Source organism: Gopherus evgoodei, chromosome 6 (genome assembly GCF_007399415.2).
Source record: "Gopherus evgoodei ecotype Sinaloan lineage chromosome 6, rGopEvg1_v1.p, whole genome shotgun sequence".
Lineage (NCBI taxonomy): Eukaryota > Metazoa > Chordata > Testudines > Testudinidae > Gopherus > Gopherus evgoodei.
In genome coordinates, this window is record NC_044327.1 from 10,666,348 (window position 1) to 10,688,393 (window position 22,046).

The window sequence follows — 22,046 nt, forward strand, 5'->3', positions numbered from 1 at the left end:
TGCAAAAAAAGCAAACGTGATTCTGGGATGCATTAATAGGTGTGTTGTAAACAAGACATGAGAAGTCATTCTTCCGCTTTACTCTGCACTGGTTAGGCCTCAGCTGGAGTATTGTGTCCAGTTCTGAGCACCGCATTTCAAGAAAGATGTGGAGAAATTGGAGAAGGTCCAGAGAAGAGCAACAAGAATGATTAAAGGTCTTGAGAACATGACCTATGAAGGAAGGCTGAAGGAATTGGGTTTGTTTAGTTTGGAAAAGAGAAGACTGAGAGGGGACATGATAGCAGTTTTCAGGTATCTAAAAGGGTGTCATCAGGAGGAGGGAGAAAACTTGTTCACCTTAGCCTCCAATGATAGAACAAGAAGCAATGGGCTTAAACTGCAGCAAGGGAGATTTAGGTTGGACATTAGGAAAAAGTTCCTAACTGTCAGGGTGGTTAAACACTGGAATAGATTGCCTAGGGAAGTTGTGGAATCTCCATCTCTGGAGATATTTAAGAGTAGGTTAGATAAATGTATTTTAGGGATGGTCTAGACAGTATTTGGTCCTGCCATGAGGGCAGGGGACTGGACTCGATGACCTCTCGAGGTCCCTTCCAGTCCTAGAGTCTATGAGTCTATGAGCACCCAGGTCCAGCCTGGTGAGTGACCAGCAGGGGGAGCTCTGACGGTCACACTCTCCTTTGGTTTCTCAGCACACTGATTTTTATCTTTTTCTTCTCCAGTCTGTGTATTTAAATGTAATCTAAATCTCAGCTGCCTGTGACCCTGCAATCATAAGAAGCAATTTCCCCTTTTGTTTGTCAGGGTTTTCAGGCACACTGACTACTGTGCGACGCAGCAGAAATTCCTGCTTAAAAGTTTTCCAATTACCACTCAGATTTCCTTTTCTTCCATTTTCAGAGAAGCTGTAGCTTGATTGCATCCAGAGAGGCAGCAAAGTCTTATCTCTTCCTGTCATGAACCTCTGCAGCTGCTTTAGTTAATTTCTTGTGGCTTTCAGCCAGTCCTCCTGGTACCATGCAAAGCTCAGAAATCTCTCTGACTAGCCACCTGCTCTAGGATGTTTGAATGCAAGGACTGACGGTTGTGCAGACTCCAAACTGTTATGTTGCCCCCCTCTTACATCCAGGACTACTGTTAAACCACCACACTTCACACGAACCTCCTGGCTATTTTATTTGCAACATTGGCTGCTCGAGAGTGGTATGTATACACAGCATAAGCTATACCCGGCCTGGCCTACCTGAGCCCCACGTTAAGTATGCTCACACCTTCTTGTCAACTGTCTAAAATGGGCCATCTTGATTATCACTACAAAAGTTTTTTTCTTCTGCTGGTAATACCTCATCTTAATTAATTAGCCTCTTACAGTTGGTAGGGCAACTTCCACTTTTTCATGTTCTCTGTATGTATATATATCTTCTTACTATATGTTCCATTCTATGCATCCAGTGAAGTGGGTTGTAACCCATGAAAGCTTATGCTCAAATAAATGTTAGTCTCTAAGGTGCCACAAGTACTCCTGTTCTTTTTGCGGATACAGACTAACATGGCTGCTACTCTGAAACCTGCTTGAATCCAGTTAGTGCAAGTAACAGTAACAGGGAGTACAGCGGAGAGAGGACTTCAGCACAGATCGTGCAAGCCAGGCACAGACATGGGTCCATACTTGGCTTGCCAGCCCATGCTATGCTGTTTTCAGCTGGCAGGGGTAACAGTAACAGTGGATTCAAGCTAGCTTTTAGAGGCTAGTCGCTGCACAGCTTTGGTGCGTAGACTACCCTTCCTCTTCGGTTTTGATGGGGTGTCAGAGGATTTTATTAACAGTGCTTTTTAAGAGACTACAGACTAAGCTTCTTAATGAATATTAATAAATCATCTTAATTGATTCTCCCCTTAAATATTTTCCTTGAAAGGAAAAAGGAAAATAATCAGCGACAGGGTCTTTTATGCTCCCAGAATGACGGATGGGGTTGTGAATCCAAGTCCAAAGCTCACTGGCAGGACCGGCTCCAGGCACCAGCAAACCAGGCACATGCTTGGGGCAGCACAATTCCAGGGGCAACATTCCAGGAGGTTGTTTGGGGTTTTTTTTCGCTTTGGCAGTTATGCTCTCTCTCTTTTTTTTTTTGCTTGGGGCAGCATAAAACCTAGAGCTGGCCCGCCCGCTGGAGTCAATGGAAGGACTTAACTGAGCTTTGGACTGGACCACGGGCACAGTTTGATGTGCTCTCTAGACGGGGGGCTTTGAATTGAAATTAAGAAGTGGAGCGGCTTGGAGTGGTTCTGCCTCATCAGCCTCGGAGCGAGGCCACTCCACCTTGCTACGCTGCCTAGCGACTGACGGCCAATTGACAGGGGATGAACGTGGTAAGTGTCAGCAAAGACTCCAGGGCCCTGGCCTCTTGGGGCAGGGCAGTTAGCAGCCTATAACCCAGCTCCCTGGCTGGGCAGACAGCAAACTATCAGGCTCACACCCTCTGGGCAGGACACAGGAACAGCAGTCTATGGCCCAGCTACCTGGCTGGGGCCTTTTGGCCTAAAGTGGGGAGGCTGCTCTCCCAAGGGTGAGATTGGCAGCAAGGAGACTCAGGGCCACCCCAACTCCACCAGGTTCCAGCTCAGGGCCCTACCAGTGGTGAGTGGGTCAGCGGGGATCCGCCTGAAACACACTGATTGTGATTTCAGCAGCACAATCGGACTAATGTCTTGTTTCCCTGGGCTACTTTTTACCCCAGCCTGTTTGTAGGTTTCCATTGTTCACAGGTCCTTAGTCTCCTCGGGGTACTTGGTGGCCAGCAGTCCCAGCAGCTCCTCGGGGTACTCAGCCGGCAGCAGTCCCAGCAGCTCCTCTCCCTCGGGGTCCTCCCCAGAGGCAGGGGTTGACACAGCTCAGTCCCTGATGCAGGAGTCAGCAAGGGTTGCCAGGCATCTGGTTTTAAACACGGCTGAACCCCTCAGCCCCACCCCCCAGCAGCTCAAACCCTTCATCCCCAGCCCCACCCCAGAGCCTGCACCCCCTCCAGCACCCCAACCTCCTGCCCCAGCCCGGTGAAAATGAGCAAGGGTGGGGGAGAGCGAGCAACAGAGGGATGAGGGATGGAGTGAAGTGGGGTTGGGGCCTTGGAGAAGGGGCGGGGCTGGGGTGTTGGGTTTCCGACTTTCCGAATGCAGAAAACCATAGGGCCAGCAGCAAGGCAGAAGCATCTGGCTCCTTCCCTGCCTCTGGCTCCACTGAGCTGGAGGCCCAGCTTCTTATTCTTCTTGTTACACCCCTCTGATTCCAGTATGAGGGGCAGGCCTGGGCTGACCCCACCCACCAGAGGGCCCAGAGTGGCTCCCAGCCTCGGAGGGAAGCCATTCCGCCTTGCTACAAGAAGATTTGAACCCTTCTGTTTGCAAAGCCAGCCCTAACAGCACACACCAGTGCCCAGGGTTCTGCTGGAGTTCATCCCAGGGCTTGCATCCTGGACATGGCATGCCAACTGGACAATGCATGATTTTTATCTCCGTGAGACAACGGGCTGTGCTGTCCCCCTGCCTCCAGACTCCCTGCACCCCAGGAGCCTGACAGTGCAGGTAGCCAAGAGAAACTACGTGTATGTCTACACAGCAAAGAAAAACGCACAGCTGGCCTGTGCCAACTGACTCGGGCTGGTGGGGAGGATGTTTCATTGCTATGTAGACATCTTAACTTCAAGGACTTGGGCTGGAGCCTAAGCTCTGGGACCCTCCCACCTCACAGGATCCTAGAACCTAGACCCCAACCCAAGCCCAGATATCTCCATGGCAGTGAAACAGCCCCACAGCCCAAGCCCTGGGAGCTCAAATCAGCCTAAGAATTAGAAACTTAAGAACAAACAAACAAAGAAAAAAACTTTTAGATTCTCACATAATTGCTTGAACTTAGAGCTGGGGCTGTAGGGAAACGCCCCCAATAACATGAGACTTCATATGCAAATTGAAGGAGTTGGAAACCCTGTGTAATTGTAGTAAGGAAACAGAAATTATGGCACACAACATTTTAATTAATAATGAATTAATATGGTTTTTTTCCCCCATTAGAACAATGCTAAATAGCTTTCACTAACAGTTTGAAAGCATATATAGCAAAACACCAAATACAGAATATGTGTGTTTTAATGATAAAACTAACTAGTAGAGCTGTTCTAAAAATGAGGTGGGTGCAAATTCCACTGAAATGTTGGGAAATTCAAAAGCATTTTCTATTTTGTAACAGTCAGGTTTTACCACTCACTGCCTCAGCACCTCTTGCTTCCCGGTCTAATGTGAAGGGACAGACCTCTGTGAGGTCAATGGCTCAACACATTGACATTTCAGTATGAATGGGATAGCACAGGCTTCTCAGAAGTCACTGGCTCAGCAACCTTGTTGGGCTGATGGGCAGAGGAAGGACTCTTTGAGATTACTAATACAGCTGCCCAGAAAATAGATTTCCAGGGCTATGTTGAGTTTTTGGAACTGTTTTCATCCTGATTCAGCTCAGAATTAGAGGAAAATGATACAAAATTCTGTGAAAATGTCAAATCCAAAAGCATTTTCCATCCTGATATGTTTCGTAACCAGTTAGTTTTCATTGTCCACATTCTCTGCAGAATTATTTTGAAAAACAAGAGTGTTTCTCTTTCCAAATTAGAAAATGTTGACAGGTAGGTGCTTCTGTTCTGAAAAAATCCCACCATGTGACTAAGCTGTCTAGTTAAAAGGTACAGGAACAATACCAAAAATGAAATATGTTTAGCAGGAGAATCCAGAGGTGGCATTTTGTTATATAAAAATAAATTAGACTGTGGAACTCCCTGTCACATGAAGTCCTTGAGACCAACAGCCTAGCAAAATTCAAAAATGGATTGGACATTTATATGGACAAGAGCATCCAGAGTTATAACAAATAATAATACCACCTAGCTCGTACATTATGCCTTTGATCAGCAGATGACAAACATTTCAGGAGGGATATTACACCTCTTGCCTCAGGGCTCAAGCACATCTCTATTAGAGATTAAGATGAGACCTCAATGGGGGTCAGATTATCCCACATCTGCCCATTTCAAAGTTTCTTACACCTTCTTCTGAAGCATCCATGGGGCTGCCCTAACTTGCTCCAGTATGTGATGGTCCCCAAGAGACCATCAGCCAGATGGAGATGGCTGGAGCACAATAAGCCTCAGCCAGGTCCCCTCCATGCCTCTTCCTATCTGACATGTCCTTGCCACAGGGGCAGCTGGCCGGAAAGCATAGGAGCTGGTCTGCCAGTTCAACACCCACTGGGGAAAACCCATGAGTGGCACAAAGGGAATGGAGTGAGGCAGACCATCTGCCCCCAAATGTTTCTGGGAGACATTCCATATTTTTCCACTGGACCCCTGCCTCATTCAGTGTACTCACTGAGTAAGTAGCTATTCAGTTTTTCACTTTACCCTGTCATTCAGTGTGTGGCCCCAGTCATTAAATACTGCACACTATCCAAACCCTGCTCTGAATAGTGAATTAATAATTTCCTCATGGGCTTTTCTAGGATGCTCACCGCTGTAGCACCTGAGTGCTTCACAGACATTAATTAGGGCCACACCACTCTAGTGGTCAGGGGTATTATTATCCTCACTTACACATGGGGAACTGAGGCACAGCAACGTTAATGGCACAATTTGGGGTGGGGCAATCTGGGACACCTAGGACCTGATTTAACAGAGAACTTAGTGTTTGATAGCACGTTATTAGCTCAGCACTCAGCTCCCATTGACTTCAGTTGCAGATATCAGTGCTAAGCACTTTTGAAAATCAGAGCCCACGTGTTTCAAGTCAGGCACCCAGAAAACGAGGAACACGCAATTAGTAGTCATCTGTGAAAAGTTTGGAGACTTTGTCCAGCATCACCCAGGAACTCTGTGGCAAAGGCAGGGCTAGAATCCAATTCCTCAGGGCCGCATTCAACTGACCTCTCCAACAGATTGTCCTTTCTCTTCCTTCAGTCCCCTGCTTCATTAACTACAAACCTTCCAATGGAGCCATGAGCATGTACGCAGTGCAATTCAAGAACTCCCTGGACACCTGGCCCTTTTGCAGCTAGAGGGAGATTCTGGCACACATTGATGTAGGTGCATCACGCTGCAGCCCCTCTTCTGGCTCCTCCAGAACCTCTTACTGAGGGTCTGGCTGCACTTTTCCCTGCACCTCCTGATCTATGCACACTCCCGTCCGTGGCTGCATAAAGTGACAGGATCTCCTCCTGCTCCTGGTGCTGGCTGAGATAGCCATCCATCACTCCAGGAGCAGGAAGCTGGACGTGAGGGTTGGTGGTGTGCTCCATGACTGGGGCCTATTTCTGGTTCCTTGTTCGCTGACATCTCCAGCCAGGGTTCATCTGGGCAGCGTCCACTGACTCCCTGGGGATGCCTTTGTGGCACAGTAGGCAGTGTCTGGAGTCCTCTGCTCAGTGAACCTTTCCGGATTCCTGAGTCTTTACTGCTGACTTCACGCCGTTCCTGCTTTTTCATTTGTTGTCCCAATAAAGCAGTTGTGGACTGGGCCCAGTGGTTCCTACTCCTTAACTGGGAGAGCAGGTCATTAGTTAGGGGCAGGCCTAGACCTGCCTGCCCCAGAACTACAAGTTGTGCAAAACTTTCAGCTTCTGCAATGACTGAAGCAAGGTTCCCACAGACAACAGCCTTATTAACTACATCACGGAAATTAATTCCCAGGGCACTGTCCATCCTGTGCACGGAATGAGGCAGGGCCACTGTGGAAAAAAATAGTAGGTAACCCCGCAAGCAAAGACTGTTTCATAATACACAGGCACAATGGACCTGAATTAAAATTGCCCAGGCAATATTCCTTCTGGCATTTCCTAAATGGGGAGTGCTCCCTAACTTTGAATGCACTGTTTTTTTAAGAAAAATCAAACTGAAACAGCAATAAATCTACCATGTGGAATCATCATATTGACACCCACATGGGCCAGCAGCAGGGTGGGAGTCTCCAGATCCACAGCACGGAACACTGATGTTTGAGATAACAGAGTAGGTGATATCAATAGCAGGCGGTCATCCGATACGTGGGCCAAATGCTAGAAGGAGATGAGGCACATATTTTGCCAGTGGGTAGACCCCTGGGTTCTATTCCAGGTTCTTAGGGGAGTGGGTTGCGTGGTTATAGGTCATTCTGGCCCCTTTCCCTTCAAGCCCAACCCCTTCTTCTGGCCCCCTACTCTGTCATTGTTCCACTCTCCTCCCCTGCCTCTCCTTGGCTCCTTGTTCCTGTCCCTGAACCCCATCCTATCTCAACTCCATGTCACAGGCCCCCTGCACCCATCTCAGTTCCTTGACTCAGTTCACGCCCCCCACCCCTTTCTCCTCATCCAGGTTGCCATCTGCTCTGCACTTTCATCTTGGTCTCCCTGTTTACACTCTCCCAGCCCTTGTCCCACTCTCCCCCAATGCCACCACCTCCTCCCGAGGCCTAGGTCCTCCCCCATCTGTACTCCAATCTCGCTGTTTCCCCTCCCCCATGGGGCTGGGCAACCCACCTGACAAATTGCAAGTCCCTGCTCTAATGTCTGAAGGTGCTAGAACATCTAACCTAAACTATTGTAAGCATTTTACAATGTATAGTCCCCTAACCTTGTTCTGAGAAGTGGTTCAGCTGAAATTCCACTCCTCTCCAAAAAAAAAAAAAAGCCTGAGGCAAAGACCCATCGGGCGAAATATCAGCCCAAAGGCTTAAAGTTTGTCAGAGTTGTAAGCAACTGAAATCAGAGTCTTATAATGGACTGTGTAGGTCAGCATTTCTCAAACTGGGGGTCCTGACCCAAAAGGGGGTCTGTAACAGGGTGCTGGTGCAAAGGCACCTAATTAGCCCCTGCTCAGCCAGCCTCAATCAGGGGGAAAAGATTGGGGCTGGGGAGAAGTCTGGTGCCTGGCCTTTAGAACTGGCTGCACCTGCGGGCCTGAGGGTTCAAGGGCTATAAAGGCTGGCTGGCAGCCAGAAGAAGGGTGATGGTCAGGGGAAGATCAGTCTCCAGGCTGAGGGCAGACTCTGTGTGGAAGAGGAGAGTGTCAGGCCTGCAAGCTGTATATAGTATATCTCTGGTGGTGGGAGAACCTGTTGTAAATAAAGCCATGGGTGCTGCAGAACTAGAGGCCTCTCTATGCTTTATTGGGGCAGGCACTGGGCCCCCAGGAAGAAGGGTGGGCAAAGGACCTTGTTACAGGATCACAAGACTATTGTAGGGGGGTTATGCGATCATCTTTTTCCTTGCCTTCAGGGGTGGGCAGCAGGAGAGTGACAGCTGCTGGCTCAGCACCCAGCTCTGAAGGCAGCGCTGCCACCAGCAGCAGTGCACAAGGGTGGTTACTTAGCTCTGTAAGGATCTTCACTGATACCGCGAAAGGTACTGGGGGCGGGGGAGAGAAGGGAGAAGAGTCATCACAGCCTGAAATATTTTCAAAGGGAAGCTCTGCTAAAAAAACAAAAAAGTTTGAGAACCCCTGCTGTAAGTCAACTTTGAATAGAGCCCCCACTACCTGCACTGCCTTGAGTAGACTCGCCCACGTCCCACTCAGTACGGGATTCTCAAATGCCTAGGAAAGGATTGTTCTGGATCTTGTAACATCTTAAAAAGCACACTATGTGGCCATAACTGCTTATATGTCTGAGGGCAGGATCAAGATGCACATGGGGAAAATTGACCCTTAACCCCTAGACAACTTGCCTGTTCCCTGGTGACTGGCTCATTTCCAGACTTTTAGCAAGGGCAATGGGGATGGTGAGCCAGGGAGGACAAAATGTCTGTAGTTTCTGGAAGAAGAGGTGGGTTGTAAGTCAGTGAGTCCTGATCTACTTCACCCCACCCCTGCTTGGAACCAGCCCTTCTCCACCAGCTGCCCTTCCTGCTGCCAGCTTCATATGCTGTCAGGTCCCACCCTGCCTGTGTCCAGGAAGCTCTAAAAGAAAAGTGCATGGGTCTGCAGCAGATGGTGGTGAGGGAAGAGCTTTCCTGGCCTATAGCCCAGAGTGGCTTAGTAATGAAGAGTGGGCCTACTGCTAAGAATAAATGGGTGGGGAGAATGAGACTAACTGAATGCCTGAAGTGGGTGAGCACTGAACTTTGTTGAGAACTTTCCAAACAGAACAGTTTTCCATTAGCAAATGCTGATTTGACAAAATCAAAGTATTTCAGGTGAATGTAGTGTTTGTCAACATTGTCATTAGGCGCATTATTGAAACATTTCATTTGGATAGGGGTGAAATACTTCGTTTTGTTTAGACATTTAATTTATCTTACGTTATATGATCATTTGTAATAATTCCAAGGGAATTATAGACCACTTATCCTAACTTCAATACCTTGAAAGATATTGGAGCAAAAAATACTAAACAATTAGTTTGTAAGTACCTGAAGGATAATAGGGTTATAAGAAATAGTGAGCATGGATTTGTCAAGAACAAATCATGCTAAATCAACTTAATTTCTTTCTTTGATAAGATTCCTGACCTAGTGGGTGGGTGAGAGCAGTAGACGTGATACCTTGATTTTAGTAATGCTTTTGACACAGTTCTGCAAGACGTTCTCATAAGCAACCTACTGAAATGTAGTCTAGATTAAATTGATATAAGGTAGTTGTACAACTGATTGATAATTAATTTTTCAGTAGTCTTTCAAAAGTTTGCTGTCAAACTGGAAGAGCATATCAAGTGGGATCCAACAGGGGGTCAGTCCTGGGTCCAGTACTATTCAATATTTTCATTTAAGACTTGGATAATGGAGGAAAGAGTATGCTTGTAAAATTTGCAGATGACACCAAGTTGGGAGGGGTTGCAAGCATGTTGGTAGACAAGTTTAAAATTCAAAATAACCGTGACAAATTGGAGAATTGGTCTGAATTCAACAAGATAAAATTCAATAAAGACAAATGCAAAGTACTTCACTTAGGAAGGAAAACTCAAATGCACTACAAAATGGGGAAGAGTCGTCTAGGTGGTGGTAGTGCTGAAAAGGATCTGGGGGTCACAGTGGACCACAAACTGAATGGGTCATCAATGTGATCCTGCAGTAAAAAAGACTAGTATGATTCTGGGGTACATTAACAGGAGTGTTGTATGTAACACAGAGGACGTAATTGTCCTGCTCTACTCGGTACTGGTGAGGCCCCAGCTGGAGCACCATATCCAGTTCTGGACACCACAATTTAGGAAGGATGTGGACAAATTGGAGAGAGTGCAGAGGAGAGCTACAGAAATGATAAAAGATTTAGAAAACCTGACCTATGAGAAAAGGCTGAAAACACTGGGCAGGTTTAGTCTTGGGAAAAGATGTCTGAGGGGAGACTTGATAACAGTATTCCAATATGTTAAGGGCTGTTACAAAGAGGATGGTCATCAGTTCTTCTCCATGTCCACTGAAGGTAGGACAAGAAGTAATGGGCTTAATCTGCAGCAAGGGAGATTTAGATTAGATATTAGGAAAAACTTTCTAACTCCAAGGATAGTTAATCTCTAGAATAGGTTTCCAAGGGAGGCCATGGAGTCCCCATCAGTGGAAGGTTTTAAAATCAAGTTGGACAAACCCCTGTCAGGAATGGTCTAGGTTTACTTGGTCCTGCCACAGCACAGGGGGCTGGACTTGTTGACTTTGAGGCCCATTCCAAGTCAAAATCAAAACAAGGGGGCGATGGACTGGCTGACCTCTTGAGGTCCCTTCCAGGGTTACGTTTTATGCTTCAATGAAAACAAAAGATGTTGACTATATAAAAACAAAAAAGTTCAGAATTGCAAAAAGTTCCAAGTTTCGGCTTGTCCTGACTTGGGCCAACCCCAAGTTTTACTCCATTAAATGGAGCTGATGGGGGCTTGGAAAAGGTAAGGGAAGTTAGGGAAAGGATGATGATTATGAAGAGGGAAGGGAGAGGAATGCTGGAATGGGACACTGCATTGTCTAGTAGCTAGCTCACTAGATGGGGAATCAGGAGGTTTGGGTTCCAGTCCCAGATTTGCCACTGACATGCTGTGTGACCTTGGGTTCAGTTACTTCATCTCCCTGTACCTGTTTGCCCTCCTACCCTGTCTCTCTTTTTCCCTGTCTCTCTTTTTCCATCTAAGTGGGAAGGCCTTCAGGGTAGGGCCTTCTGCTCACTAAGTGCACAATGAGGCTCTGACCTTGACTGAGAAATCTAGATGCTGACATAATAGATTCACATATTACAAAAGCCAGAAGGTACCATTGTGATAGTTTGGCCTGACCTCCTGTACAGCACAGGCCATAGGACTTCCCAAAATAATCCCTAGGGCAGATCTTTTAAAAAAACTTCCAATCTTGATTTAAAAATCAGTGATGAAGAATCCACCACGACTGATGGCTGATTACTCTCACCCATCAAAACTTGACCTCTTACTTCCAGTCTGAGTTTGTCTAACTGTAAGTTCCAGCCATTGGATTGTGTTTTTCTCTGCTAGATTGAAGAGACCATTATTAAATATTTGTTCCCCCCATTTAGATATGTATACATTGTGATCAAGTCACCTCGTAGCCTTCTCTTTGTTAAGCTAAATACATTGAGCTCCTTGACCCTCTCTCTGTGAGGCATGGTTTCTAATCCTTTAATCATTCTCATAGCTCTTTTCTATTAATCCTTTCCAATTTATCTACATCCTTCTTGAATTGTGGGCACCAGAACTGAACACAGGATTCCAACAGGAGTTACACCAGAGCCAAATACAGAGGTAAAATAAACTCTCTGCTCCTACTTGAGATTCCCCTATTTTTACATCTCAAGATCACATTAGCTCTTTAGGACAGAGTTACACTGGGAACTCATGTTCAGCTGATTATCCACCATGATCCCCAAATCTTTCTCAGAGTCACTGCTTCCCTGGAATAATGATAATAATGACTAGAGGACAGGGTCTAGGAAGCTGTTTAGTGAGCAGAGGTGGCTTGGACAAGACAACTTGCCCTGAGCACCTCAATGGAATTTATTGAGTACTCTAGGTTCCTAATGGCTAATGTACAACATAAGGCCATAATGTTATGGACAGTCTGATGAATTTCTGTACCATAAAAGGAAATCTCAAGTCATTTATTTGGATTGCTGGAATACTGCCATAAAGATACAGCTCTGTAACGTACGGGTTGGATTTTGGACTTAATATGAGTTGGATTTTTTCCTTCCATTCTGTTTCATTTCTCTTCGCTCTTTTGTCCTTAATTAAACAAGGTTCAGGGAAGAGAATGGGAAAAAAAATTCAAACACTCCCTCAGAAGTAACAACTTTATTTATTTGCGTATTAGCAGTGAGTATAAAGATGGCCCCATATATATGTTATAGAAACACAATGGTTCTGCATTGTTATGGATGAAAGATAAGCCAAGGAAACGGTATTTGGATCCAGATCAGGATTATACTTAGTCTAGGACTCAGGTAGGAGGTTGGGAAATAAAATGTAGAGGATAATCCGGTATGGTCAGATTAATATTCAATGGGACAGAAATTTCCAGAGCTATTTTGCAAGACTTTGTCCCCCCTGGTGGGAATCTCTCACTGTCAGCTATTCCCATGAAAATTTTAGCAGTAGCTGATCCAGTACTGTCAAACAGGCCCCTTCTAGTTTGGGCCAATCTGCAACACTCAGTGCATATGCTCCAACCCTTGAAGCTGATCATGAAACCAAGGTTGGAGTAGAATTTTCCTTTGACCAAATTCTCCCACCATCCCTAAAGAGGACAAGCTCATACTCCTTGATGATTTTAACACAAGATTTGGATGTGATTCAGAGTTTTGGAATGGCATGATTGGAAAGGAAGGAGTGAGCAAGACCAATTCCAATGGAATTCTTCTCCTGACCAAATGCATGGAACATGACCTAATGATTACAATCATGTTCTGTCAAAAGAACAAATACAAGGCATCATGGGAACACCTGTGATCTAAGCATTGGCATCCGATTTACTATGTCATTGCCCATGCTTGTAATCATGAAGAAGTTTACAATCACCAAAGCGATGACTGGTGCTGACAGTTGTTGGATGAGCGATCGCCTTATCCGCTCCATCACTTCCATCAAACCGGCATCAAAATGACAAATGTGGAAGAAATGAGACAGACAGAAGATCATCAAGAGTCTTAAGGACCCCACTAAATGGGACCTTTCCAGTAATGCCTCACTGAGAAACTGATAAATATCAAAACCAAGATGAAGAGCCCCAAATACCCCACTGGGAAGAGTTCAAATTGTCTGTTCATGCTGCATGTGAGGAAACGTTGGGCTTCTCAATGAGGAAGCACCAAGACTGGTTTGACAAGAACGATCAGGAAATCCAGGACCTAATCAACCGTAAGTGCAAGTGCTTCTGTGCTTGGCAGAATGACCTCAATTCCAAACAGAAGCAATATGCCCATCATCAGCTCAAAGCTGAAATTCAAAGGAAAACCCACAAAATGAAGAACAAGAAGAATAATGAAGAAAACAAAGCAAAGGAAATCCAACAACATATGCGGATTCTTCAATGCCACCAAAGCCCTCTATGGACTCTGTACCTAAGGGATAAGCCCCCTCAGATTCAGGGATGGATCCAACCTCCACAGGGACAACAAATAGATCAGTGCACACTGGAAGGAGTACTTCAAAGCCGCAGCCCAACTCAACAATCCAGATCTGCCCTTCCATTGGGAAATGTCTGCCCCAACTGTGACAAGAACTGTGGATCCTGGATTGGTCTCATTAGCCACCTGCGGATCCACCAGTGGCAACTGGCTATCATCCTTGAACTCTGAGGGATTGCTGATACTTCTGGTTGGGGTTCTGACAGGGAACCAAAACCTTAGGAGTAGATTTGAATTTATGGTTTAAATTCAGACCTCCCTGAAATTATTATGGCTTCAGATTGAAAGGTGCACCAACAGTAAAAATTAGATATAGGCACTTCTAATCAAACAATGTCAAAGAGCGTTTTACCAAAGCACAGCCTGCATTGATTCAAAAAGGTTGTGAATCAAGATTGGCATCTGACTGCACCAGTCTCCACTCACCTGTACATTTTGAGAAATCTCACCGTGGATAATCTCTGGGTGAAAAAAATTTTAAGCTTTAAAAGAACTTCTAAAATGACTTCTCCTGACAGAGAAATATAGAGTGTTCTATTCTGGTCAAAATGAAAGTGGAGAAAAGAAAACAGCAGGCAAAAAAAAGCTTTGGCTTTTCAAATTGCCTCTTATGTCAAACAGCAGCTAAAGAAGGGAACACAAGAGCTTCTGGTTCTGATGCTTGAAAAACATAAAACAGGATTAAAAGATGGGGGAAAAGAATTTGATCTGCATGGCACCTGGGTGGAATTCTGTAGTTGTCTTACACACGAGGTCAGACTAGATGATGTACTTTCCACACCTTGAGAGACTATTCTATAATCAGATAGATCTAGAAAAGGATCTTCATTACACATTTGTAGCTTTCCTTTGTGTGACTTATGGCCCCAGCTTTGCTGAGCTGTGAGGATAAAAATAGTATTTTACTGCCCACCATTGCTTATATTCTACTCTATTCTTAATCCCTTATAAACTGAATATAACTTCAACATATAAATGCTACTTTCAGGATTGATGATAATTACTTCGGTTTGAACTATTCAGCATGAACAACATTCCTTATGAATATAGCCTCTTTTTTGGTTAGTTAACGGTTTGTCAGCAGATCCTGATTTCCTTTCAGTGTATAGTTTCAAAGTACTGTAGCTAGCAAACATGTTGGATGAATAATTTTCAAACTGTGGATTTTTTGTGAACTTTTTTATTCATCTATTTATTATTCTTTCTTCATGCTATGTGGTTGGTCATGTGTGTCCCAAGGTATTATTTCATGCGCTTAATTGGGCGGCTGAATTTTTTAAAATAGGCAAATAAAAAATAGTACATAGCAAATAACACAGATTATTTATCCAAAAATGCCTAACCCTTCATGACCTTTGAGATTGAGAAACATGTTCATGAAAATGTGGTGGTTGTCTGAAAACTCACAAATAAAGACTATTATCCCACCAATGATTGCATAATAAACTGTACACTTTAGTGGCTGATCTCTCTCTCTCTCCCCCCTCCTTTGAATTTAACAATACTGACATTTCCATTCCAATAATTTTCAGTCCTTTCTCACAACAATCAGAGCTATTTAGGCCATAAGATTTTTGTGGCAGCAACTTCCTTTTATCATGTGTTTGTGCATGGCCTAGCACAATGGGGCCTAAATCTTAGTTGGGCGTTGAGGTGCTACTATAATATAAAGAATAAAATATTTATTATCTTACCTTTAACTGGATTACTTCAGTAGGCACATAACTCCCTTCCTAAGACAACTTTCTAAGTCTCCTTTAAAATATCTGTTCATCGAAGTAAGTTCTTCCAGCTTAGAACTCAAATTATGTTGTCAAGTACATACATTTTGTGTACTTAGCACGTACAGGTCTCCCATTTGAAACGGATCACAATTCCTAAAATCAGCCTGGTAACATGCACTCAAACTCCATTCTACCTCTATTTCGAGCTTAACCAACACACAGCAACATAGCATACTTCATACAGTAGAATGATACAAATAATGGCCCAAATACCACAAACACTTATACACAGGGGTAACTTACACATGAGTAGTCTCATGAAACTCAGCAAAACTACTCATGTGCATAACATTATGCACATGGACAAAGGTCAGCAGGATTACTGTCAGTCTGTAAATTCTGGGACAGGATATCTTTTTGTTCTGTGTTTGTATCGTGCCTGTACACCAGGGGGTACTGCTCCATGACAGAGGCTCCTAGGAAGAGCTGTGTGAAGAACAGAATTTCTGTTTCAGGGGATTTTTGAGACTTCAAAATTTGTTTACATTTTGATTTGGAACAAAAGCTGAATTTTTTGAAGTTCTCCACAAAAGAAAATTCTGGGGAAAAATCATTTTGGATCCATCAAAATGTTTTGTTACAAAAAACAAAAAAACAAAAAAAATCAGAACATTATTTTGATATTTTATTTTATATTTAAATATATATTACAAAATAAAAATAGTGAAAAGAAAAGTCATTTCAAATGGAAAAATCAAAACATTTAATTAAAAAAAGGTTGAAACAGGATGTTTTGAAACTTTGACAGAAAAATTTTCCATTGGAAATGCATTTGTCAAAAATCAAAATGCTGTGCAAAAAAAGGAGAGGAAAATGGTCAGACAATGTCAAAATGGGACCTTTTCTGAGCAGGTTTACCCCTTGGCACTACCATAATACTAATAAATTAATAAAGTGAAACAGTTCCAATTTTTCAGTATTATTGAACGTGTGCTATAGTAGACACAATGTATGATACAGAACGTGGGGCAGAGAACAGTATTTCAGAAGCTCTGGGAACCACGGGCATCACCTTTGTCCTGGTACATTTATGATACATCTACCCAGCCTGCAGCAGTGAACCTCCCAGCATGGGCTGAGCGACTCAGACTTGTGCTACTGCACTAAAAATAGCTCTGAAGCCCAACCCTTCCCTCCTCCCATTATGCATCAGAGCCCAAGCAGCAACATCTGCACAGATATTTGCAGCATCACAGCGTGAGCCCAAGTCCATGAGCTGGGCAGGGAGGTTTGCTGCTGCAGGCTGTGTAGACTACCCTCAGGGACACCATTTAGATAGTCAGTGTAGCCTGGCGGTATGCCTTAAGATACGTGCATATATAAAATAGGACTGACGCAGCTGGCAGTTTTGTTTTAAAGAGACATTATTAAGGGCACGAGAGCAAACTATCCCAACGCGTAGGAAAGATAGGAAGTATGGCAAGACACCAAGCTAGCTTCACAAGGAGATCTTCAACAACCTGAAACGTGAAAAAGAGTCATACAAAAAGTGGAAACGAGGCCAAGTTACAAAGCATGGATATACAAAACACCACCACCACAACACCACAAGCATGTAGAGACAAAATTAGAAAGACCAAGGGACATAACGTGACTAAAGTAGCTAGAGACATTAAGAGTGACAAGAATGCATTTTACAAAGACATTAGTAGCAAGATGAAGACCAAAGACAGGGTAGGCCCATTACTCAATGAGGAGCGAAAGACAATAACTGAAAACACAGCAATAGCTAAAGTGCCAAATGCCTTGTTTATCTGAATTTTCCCCAGAAAGATTAGCAGTGATTGGAGGACTAACATACTGAACATCACTGTAAATGGGGTAGGATCTGAGGCTAAAAGAGGGGAAGAACAAGTTAAGAATTTGCTTAGACAAGTGTGACAGATCCAGACCAGTGGGGTACAGGAGTCTGGTAGAAGGCAAATATACTGGCCACTGAATGAACAGTTTTCTGTTCCCTGAGTGACCAGAGCAGGGGCTGCCCTAGAGCAATCAGGAAACTACTAGAACCAGTTAAGACAGGCAAACTAATCAAGACACCTGGAGCCAATTAAGAACTTTCTAGAATCAATTATGGCAGGCAGGCTAATCAGGACACCTGGTTTAAAGAGGCCCTCCCACCACTTAATAAGGGGGGTCATGCAAGGAGCAGGGAGTGAGACGGCATAATGCTAGAAGAGTGAAAAGTTCAAGCATGATCAGGCTTCAGGAGGAAGATCCTATGGTGAGGATAAAGAAGGTGCTGGGGAAAGGCCATGGGGGAAGTAGCCCAGGGAGTTGTAGCTCTCACGCAGCTGATACAGAGAACATTGTAGACAGCTGCTATCCTCAGGGATTTGGGCTGGAACCCAGTGTAGAGGGTGGGCCTGGGTTCCCCCCATGCCTCCAACTCTTGATCGGACACAGGAGGAGTTGACCTGGTCTGTGAGACACATCAGAAGGGAAGGTCTAAATTGGAAAGGGATCTGGCCTGTTCCTGACCCACTAGAGACTGCAGGGATTGTACTCAGTTTTGCCCATGCTGGCCAGTGATGAGGTTTGCTGAGTGGATGGCAGGTTTGAGCCACTAGCAAAAGTGGCCAAACTGAGGGCTGCCATGAATCTCTGAGGCAAGCAAATCTGACAATAAGTGCAGGACCCACCAAGGCAGAGGAGGAACTTTGTCACACAAGTTAGATGTCTTCAAGTCAGCAGGGGCTGATGAAATACATCTGAGAATACTTAAGGAACTGGCTGATGAGATTTGAGCCATTAGCAATTATCTTTGAGAACTTGTGGTGGACAGAAGAGATCCCAGAGGACTGAAAAGGGCAATTATAGTAATGTTTTTGGCAATAAAATGGGGAATAAGGAGCACCCAGGGAATTAGACCAGTCAGCTTAATTTTGGTACTTGGAAAGATGATGGAACAAATAATCAAGCCATCAATTTGTAAGCACCTAGAAGATAAGTGATAAGTAACAGTCAACATGGATTCATCAAGAATAAGTCATATAAAACCAACCTAATATCCTTATTTGACAGAGTAGCAAGCCTTGTGGATGAGCAGAAGTAGTAGACGTGATGTACCTCAACTTTAGAAAGGCTTTTGATACAGTCTCACATGAACGTCTCATAACTAAACTAGGGAAATATAGCTTAGACCAGTGGATCTCAAACTAGGGCTGCCGCTTGTTCAGGGAAAGCCCCTGGTGGGCTGAGCTGGTTTGTTTACCTGCCACATCTGCAGGTTCGGCGGTTCACTGCTCCAGGCCAATGGGGGCTGTAGGAAGTGAAGCGGGCTGAGGGACGTTCTGGCCACCGCTTCCTGCAGCCCCCATTGGCCTGGAGCGGCAAACCACAGCCAGTGGTCACATGGTGTGTTTCTGTTCCTTGATTAAATGAGTAGAGCTCTTATATTAGGTTTCCTGGGCGCCCATCCATGTTTATGGGTCTTGAGACTCTGTACTGGTGATACCCAGCTGATAAGAATGACTGTGATGAATTGAATTTGTCCTACCCCTCTGAACACCTTACTTGCACTCTGCCCACTGGTCCATCTCCAGTAGAACTACTTCATCATACGAACCCTACGAGAAGCCTTACAGGTGACCTGCAAAAACCAGAACAAGAGGCTGTGTCTCAGTTCCTGGGCTAATCGCACTTCTGAACCTCCTGGTCTCTTCAAGTCCCACCTCCTCAGGTCTCAGACCTCATGCTGTCACCTTAATTGGGATCTGTATCATGCGATTCTCCCTGACCAAGTCCTGGCTGCAGTCCCTTGTGATCAACCATGATTATTTCAGCAGGTCTGACTTATGTTCAGTCCCCGCTGTTCTGTTCTCTCCAGGAGAAATGACAGTAGTATCCAGTAACCAAACAGCCTCCTTAAAGGAAAGTATTAGTGATTTAGAACCAAAGCATTCAGAGACAACAGATCTTCAAGCAATAAACAGATTATACGCAAGTCTAACTTACAAGGCTTCTAACCATCTTCCATCTGGGGACCCTGGTAGGTCTCACTTTCTATAGACTCCTCCACAGAGCTTCTCTCTCTAATCCTCCTTCCCCACTTATTTCCTCAGAAGGTTTTTAACTATTCAGACACATTTTGATCTCCAGGCTCCCAGCCTGGCAAAAGGTTTGCATCTTCACTGAAGACAAGATATGAGATCCTCGAAATACATAGCTACCCATATGGTCCTCCAAGTGTGCGCCTAGGTGTTATTATCTGGGGAACTGTGGTATTCTTGTACAGTTTCCAGTGAATTCAAGCATTATTAGGTGTATAATAAACATTTCCCCACCCCCAATGTAAGTTAGAACAATACATTCATATAGGAAAGTCTTTCATATAACCCAATGCATAATATTGTCATCTCATTGGCCACAGCACATACAGCATTCATAAAACACGTACATTTCAATATTCTTAGAATACATAACAACTCCTCATCCATCACAACGATTTACTTCTTTGAGATGTCTAAGGTATGAAGACCTGGGTCTTGGAAGTTGTTTAAGTCCAGAAACACTGTTTGTTTGTTTTTCCTTAGATGTGTCAGGAATATAACGTCTTCCTGACTTTGCTGGAGGACAACTCAAAGGATAAGAACCTGGAGCCGGATTCTCACGTGCCTCTGTTGTAGTCATTGACACCTGTTCACATCAATAGATGCCAATCCTGCAACAAACGGAGGCTGAAGGTTCTGGTGTTTGCAAAACAGCACACAACTTGGTGCTGTGTAGTGAATGACAAAAATGCACTTGCAAATACATGAAGAACATACAATACTAAGTTTTAGGAACAGCACAAGACCACTCTGAACAACCCATCAACCTTGTTTTCCTTTCTTAACATTTTAAATGATTAAATATTTATTTAAACAATATTTTTCAAAGTCTTGTCATTTCGCTAACATTTCAGATCTTCTGGCAACATGGAAAGAAAAAAAAAGAGGAAAAATGTGATTTTTACTAAGGAAAACATGCATATGTTAGCCTCTAAGCAATGGTTTTCAAACATAGAATACAGCTGACTTCTCTTGTTTAATTCTTTCATTTCCCGTCCCTGTAAGTTTGATTTAATTTCCATGAGTTTTCTTTTCTGGAGAAGTTAGAAAAGTTTCCCTTGTTCTTGGCATACCTTTGCAGTTTTCATTGTCGACGCCCAAATAGCATATTATTGTGATATGCTATTCTTTGGAATAATATTAAATAGGCCTTGATCCTGAAAATACTTGAGTCTGTGCTTAACCAGGAGTAATCCCCTACTCATTGTAGTAAAGTTAAGGTTGTGTGTGTTTGCCAGTGCAGGATCCGAGTGAATAAAAACAGTATGAAAGCTTCAAAGGTCTCATTTATAAAGACCTCAGAAGAACTTTATTATGTGTTGAATATGGTGCTTTGCAGTTCAGTTAGGGTCCTATTCAGTAGAAATATGGATGGACCATATTGTCAGAGAGCATAAATGGTTGCAGCTCTGTTGAAGTCATTTGGAATCACTTTTCATTTCTTGGTTAAAAAGGAAAAACTGAATTAAGTCCGATTTGCGTGGCATTTTGTAGGCACACAAGTCTGGGTGTAACCTAGGGAACACATTATGTAGCCTGTATGTTCAGGGTTTTCTTATGTCATTTCCTACTTTCCAATCTTCTAGTTATTCTTGAATTAATGGAGCAATGAAGGCTGCAAAAATCATATGGTCCTTCACTAAAGGTATTGTGATCTATTGGATACATTATTTCTTATTTATATTTCAAAGGCCTTGGGTTCAAACCTTATAGGCCTTGGTTTGCTTATTCATTGGTTATGTAAGCCGGGACATGGAACAACATAGTTAGGGGATGCAACAACTATTGTGCAAGACAAACTTTGTTCTTGAGTTGGTGAGTTTGTAGATCAAGGTTTTGAGAAGCAAAAGTAAGGGCCTACTTCTGCCACTCAACCTGAGTAGCGCCTCCTTCCACAAGGAGCCTCATGGATTACTACTCACTGTGAGTAAGAGGGCCAGAGTAGGCCCCAAAATGAGAATTGGAAAGTGGATTAGAACAAAAAGAAAGAGGGGAAAGAGTAATTTAAAAATCTATAAAGGCAAGTAATGAAGATGTTATAGCTCCACTAATAGGTTGTAAAGGAGCAGACACCCTTGTGGCATCTCCTGCTGGTGACTTCCAGGAATTAGCTTATTCCAGCTCCGGAGTGCCCTCTGCAGGCCAGTGATCCACCTGTCATCTGGCTCCCCATGTCCCTCCCAGGACCCGGTGCCCCTTTATCTGGCAGTAACCCCTTTCTCTCAGGGTCTCCCCCCCCAGGGAACCCCCACCCACTATCCCCACCTCGCCTCAGTAAAGGGCTATTGCCAGTCATTGTCTAGCCCGATGCCCTGGGGCAAACTGCATTATCAACCTACTCATCACTGGCAAGGCTGGGTTTGGATCTGCTGCCTTGGCCCACCCCTGAGCTGCCCTCTGCAACCCCCAGTACCTGTTAGCCTTATGCTAGGCCACAGCTTGGGGCTTTCCAGGCAGGAGCTCCCCTGCTCCTCTGCCTTTCCCCAGCCCTGCATCACTCAGGTACCCTGTCTCTAGCTCCCTAGCAGCCAGGTCTATCTCCCTCTACAGTTAGAGACTGAGACTGCATCAGCCTAGCAGTCCCTTTA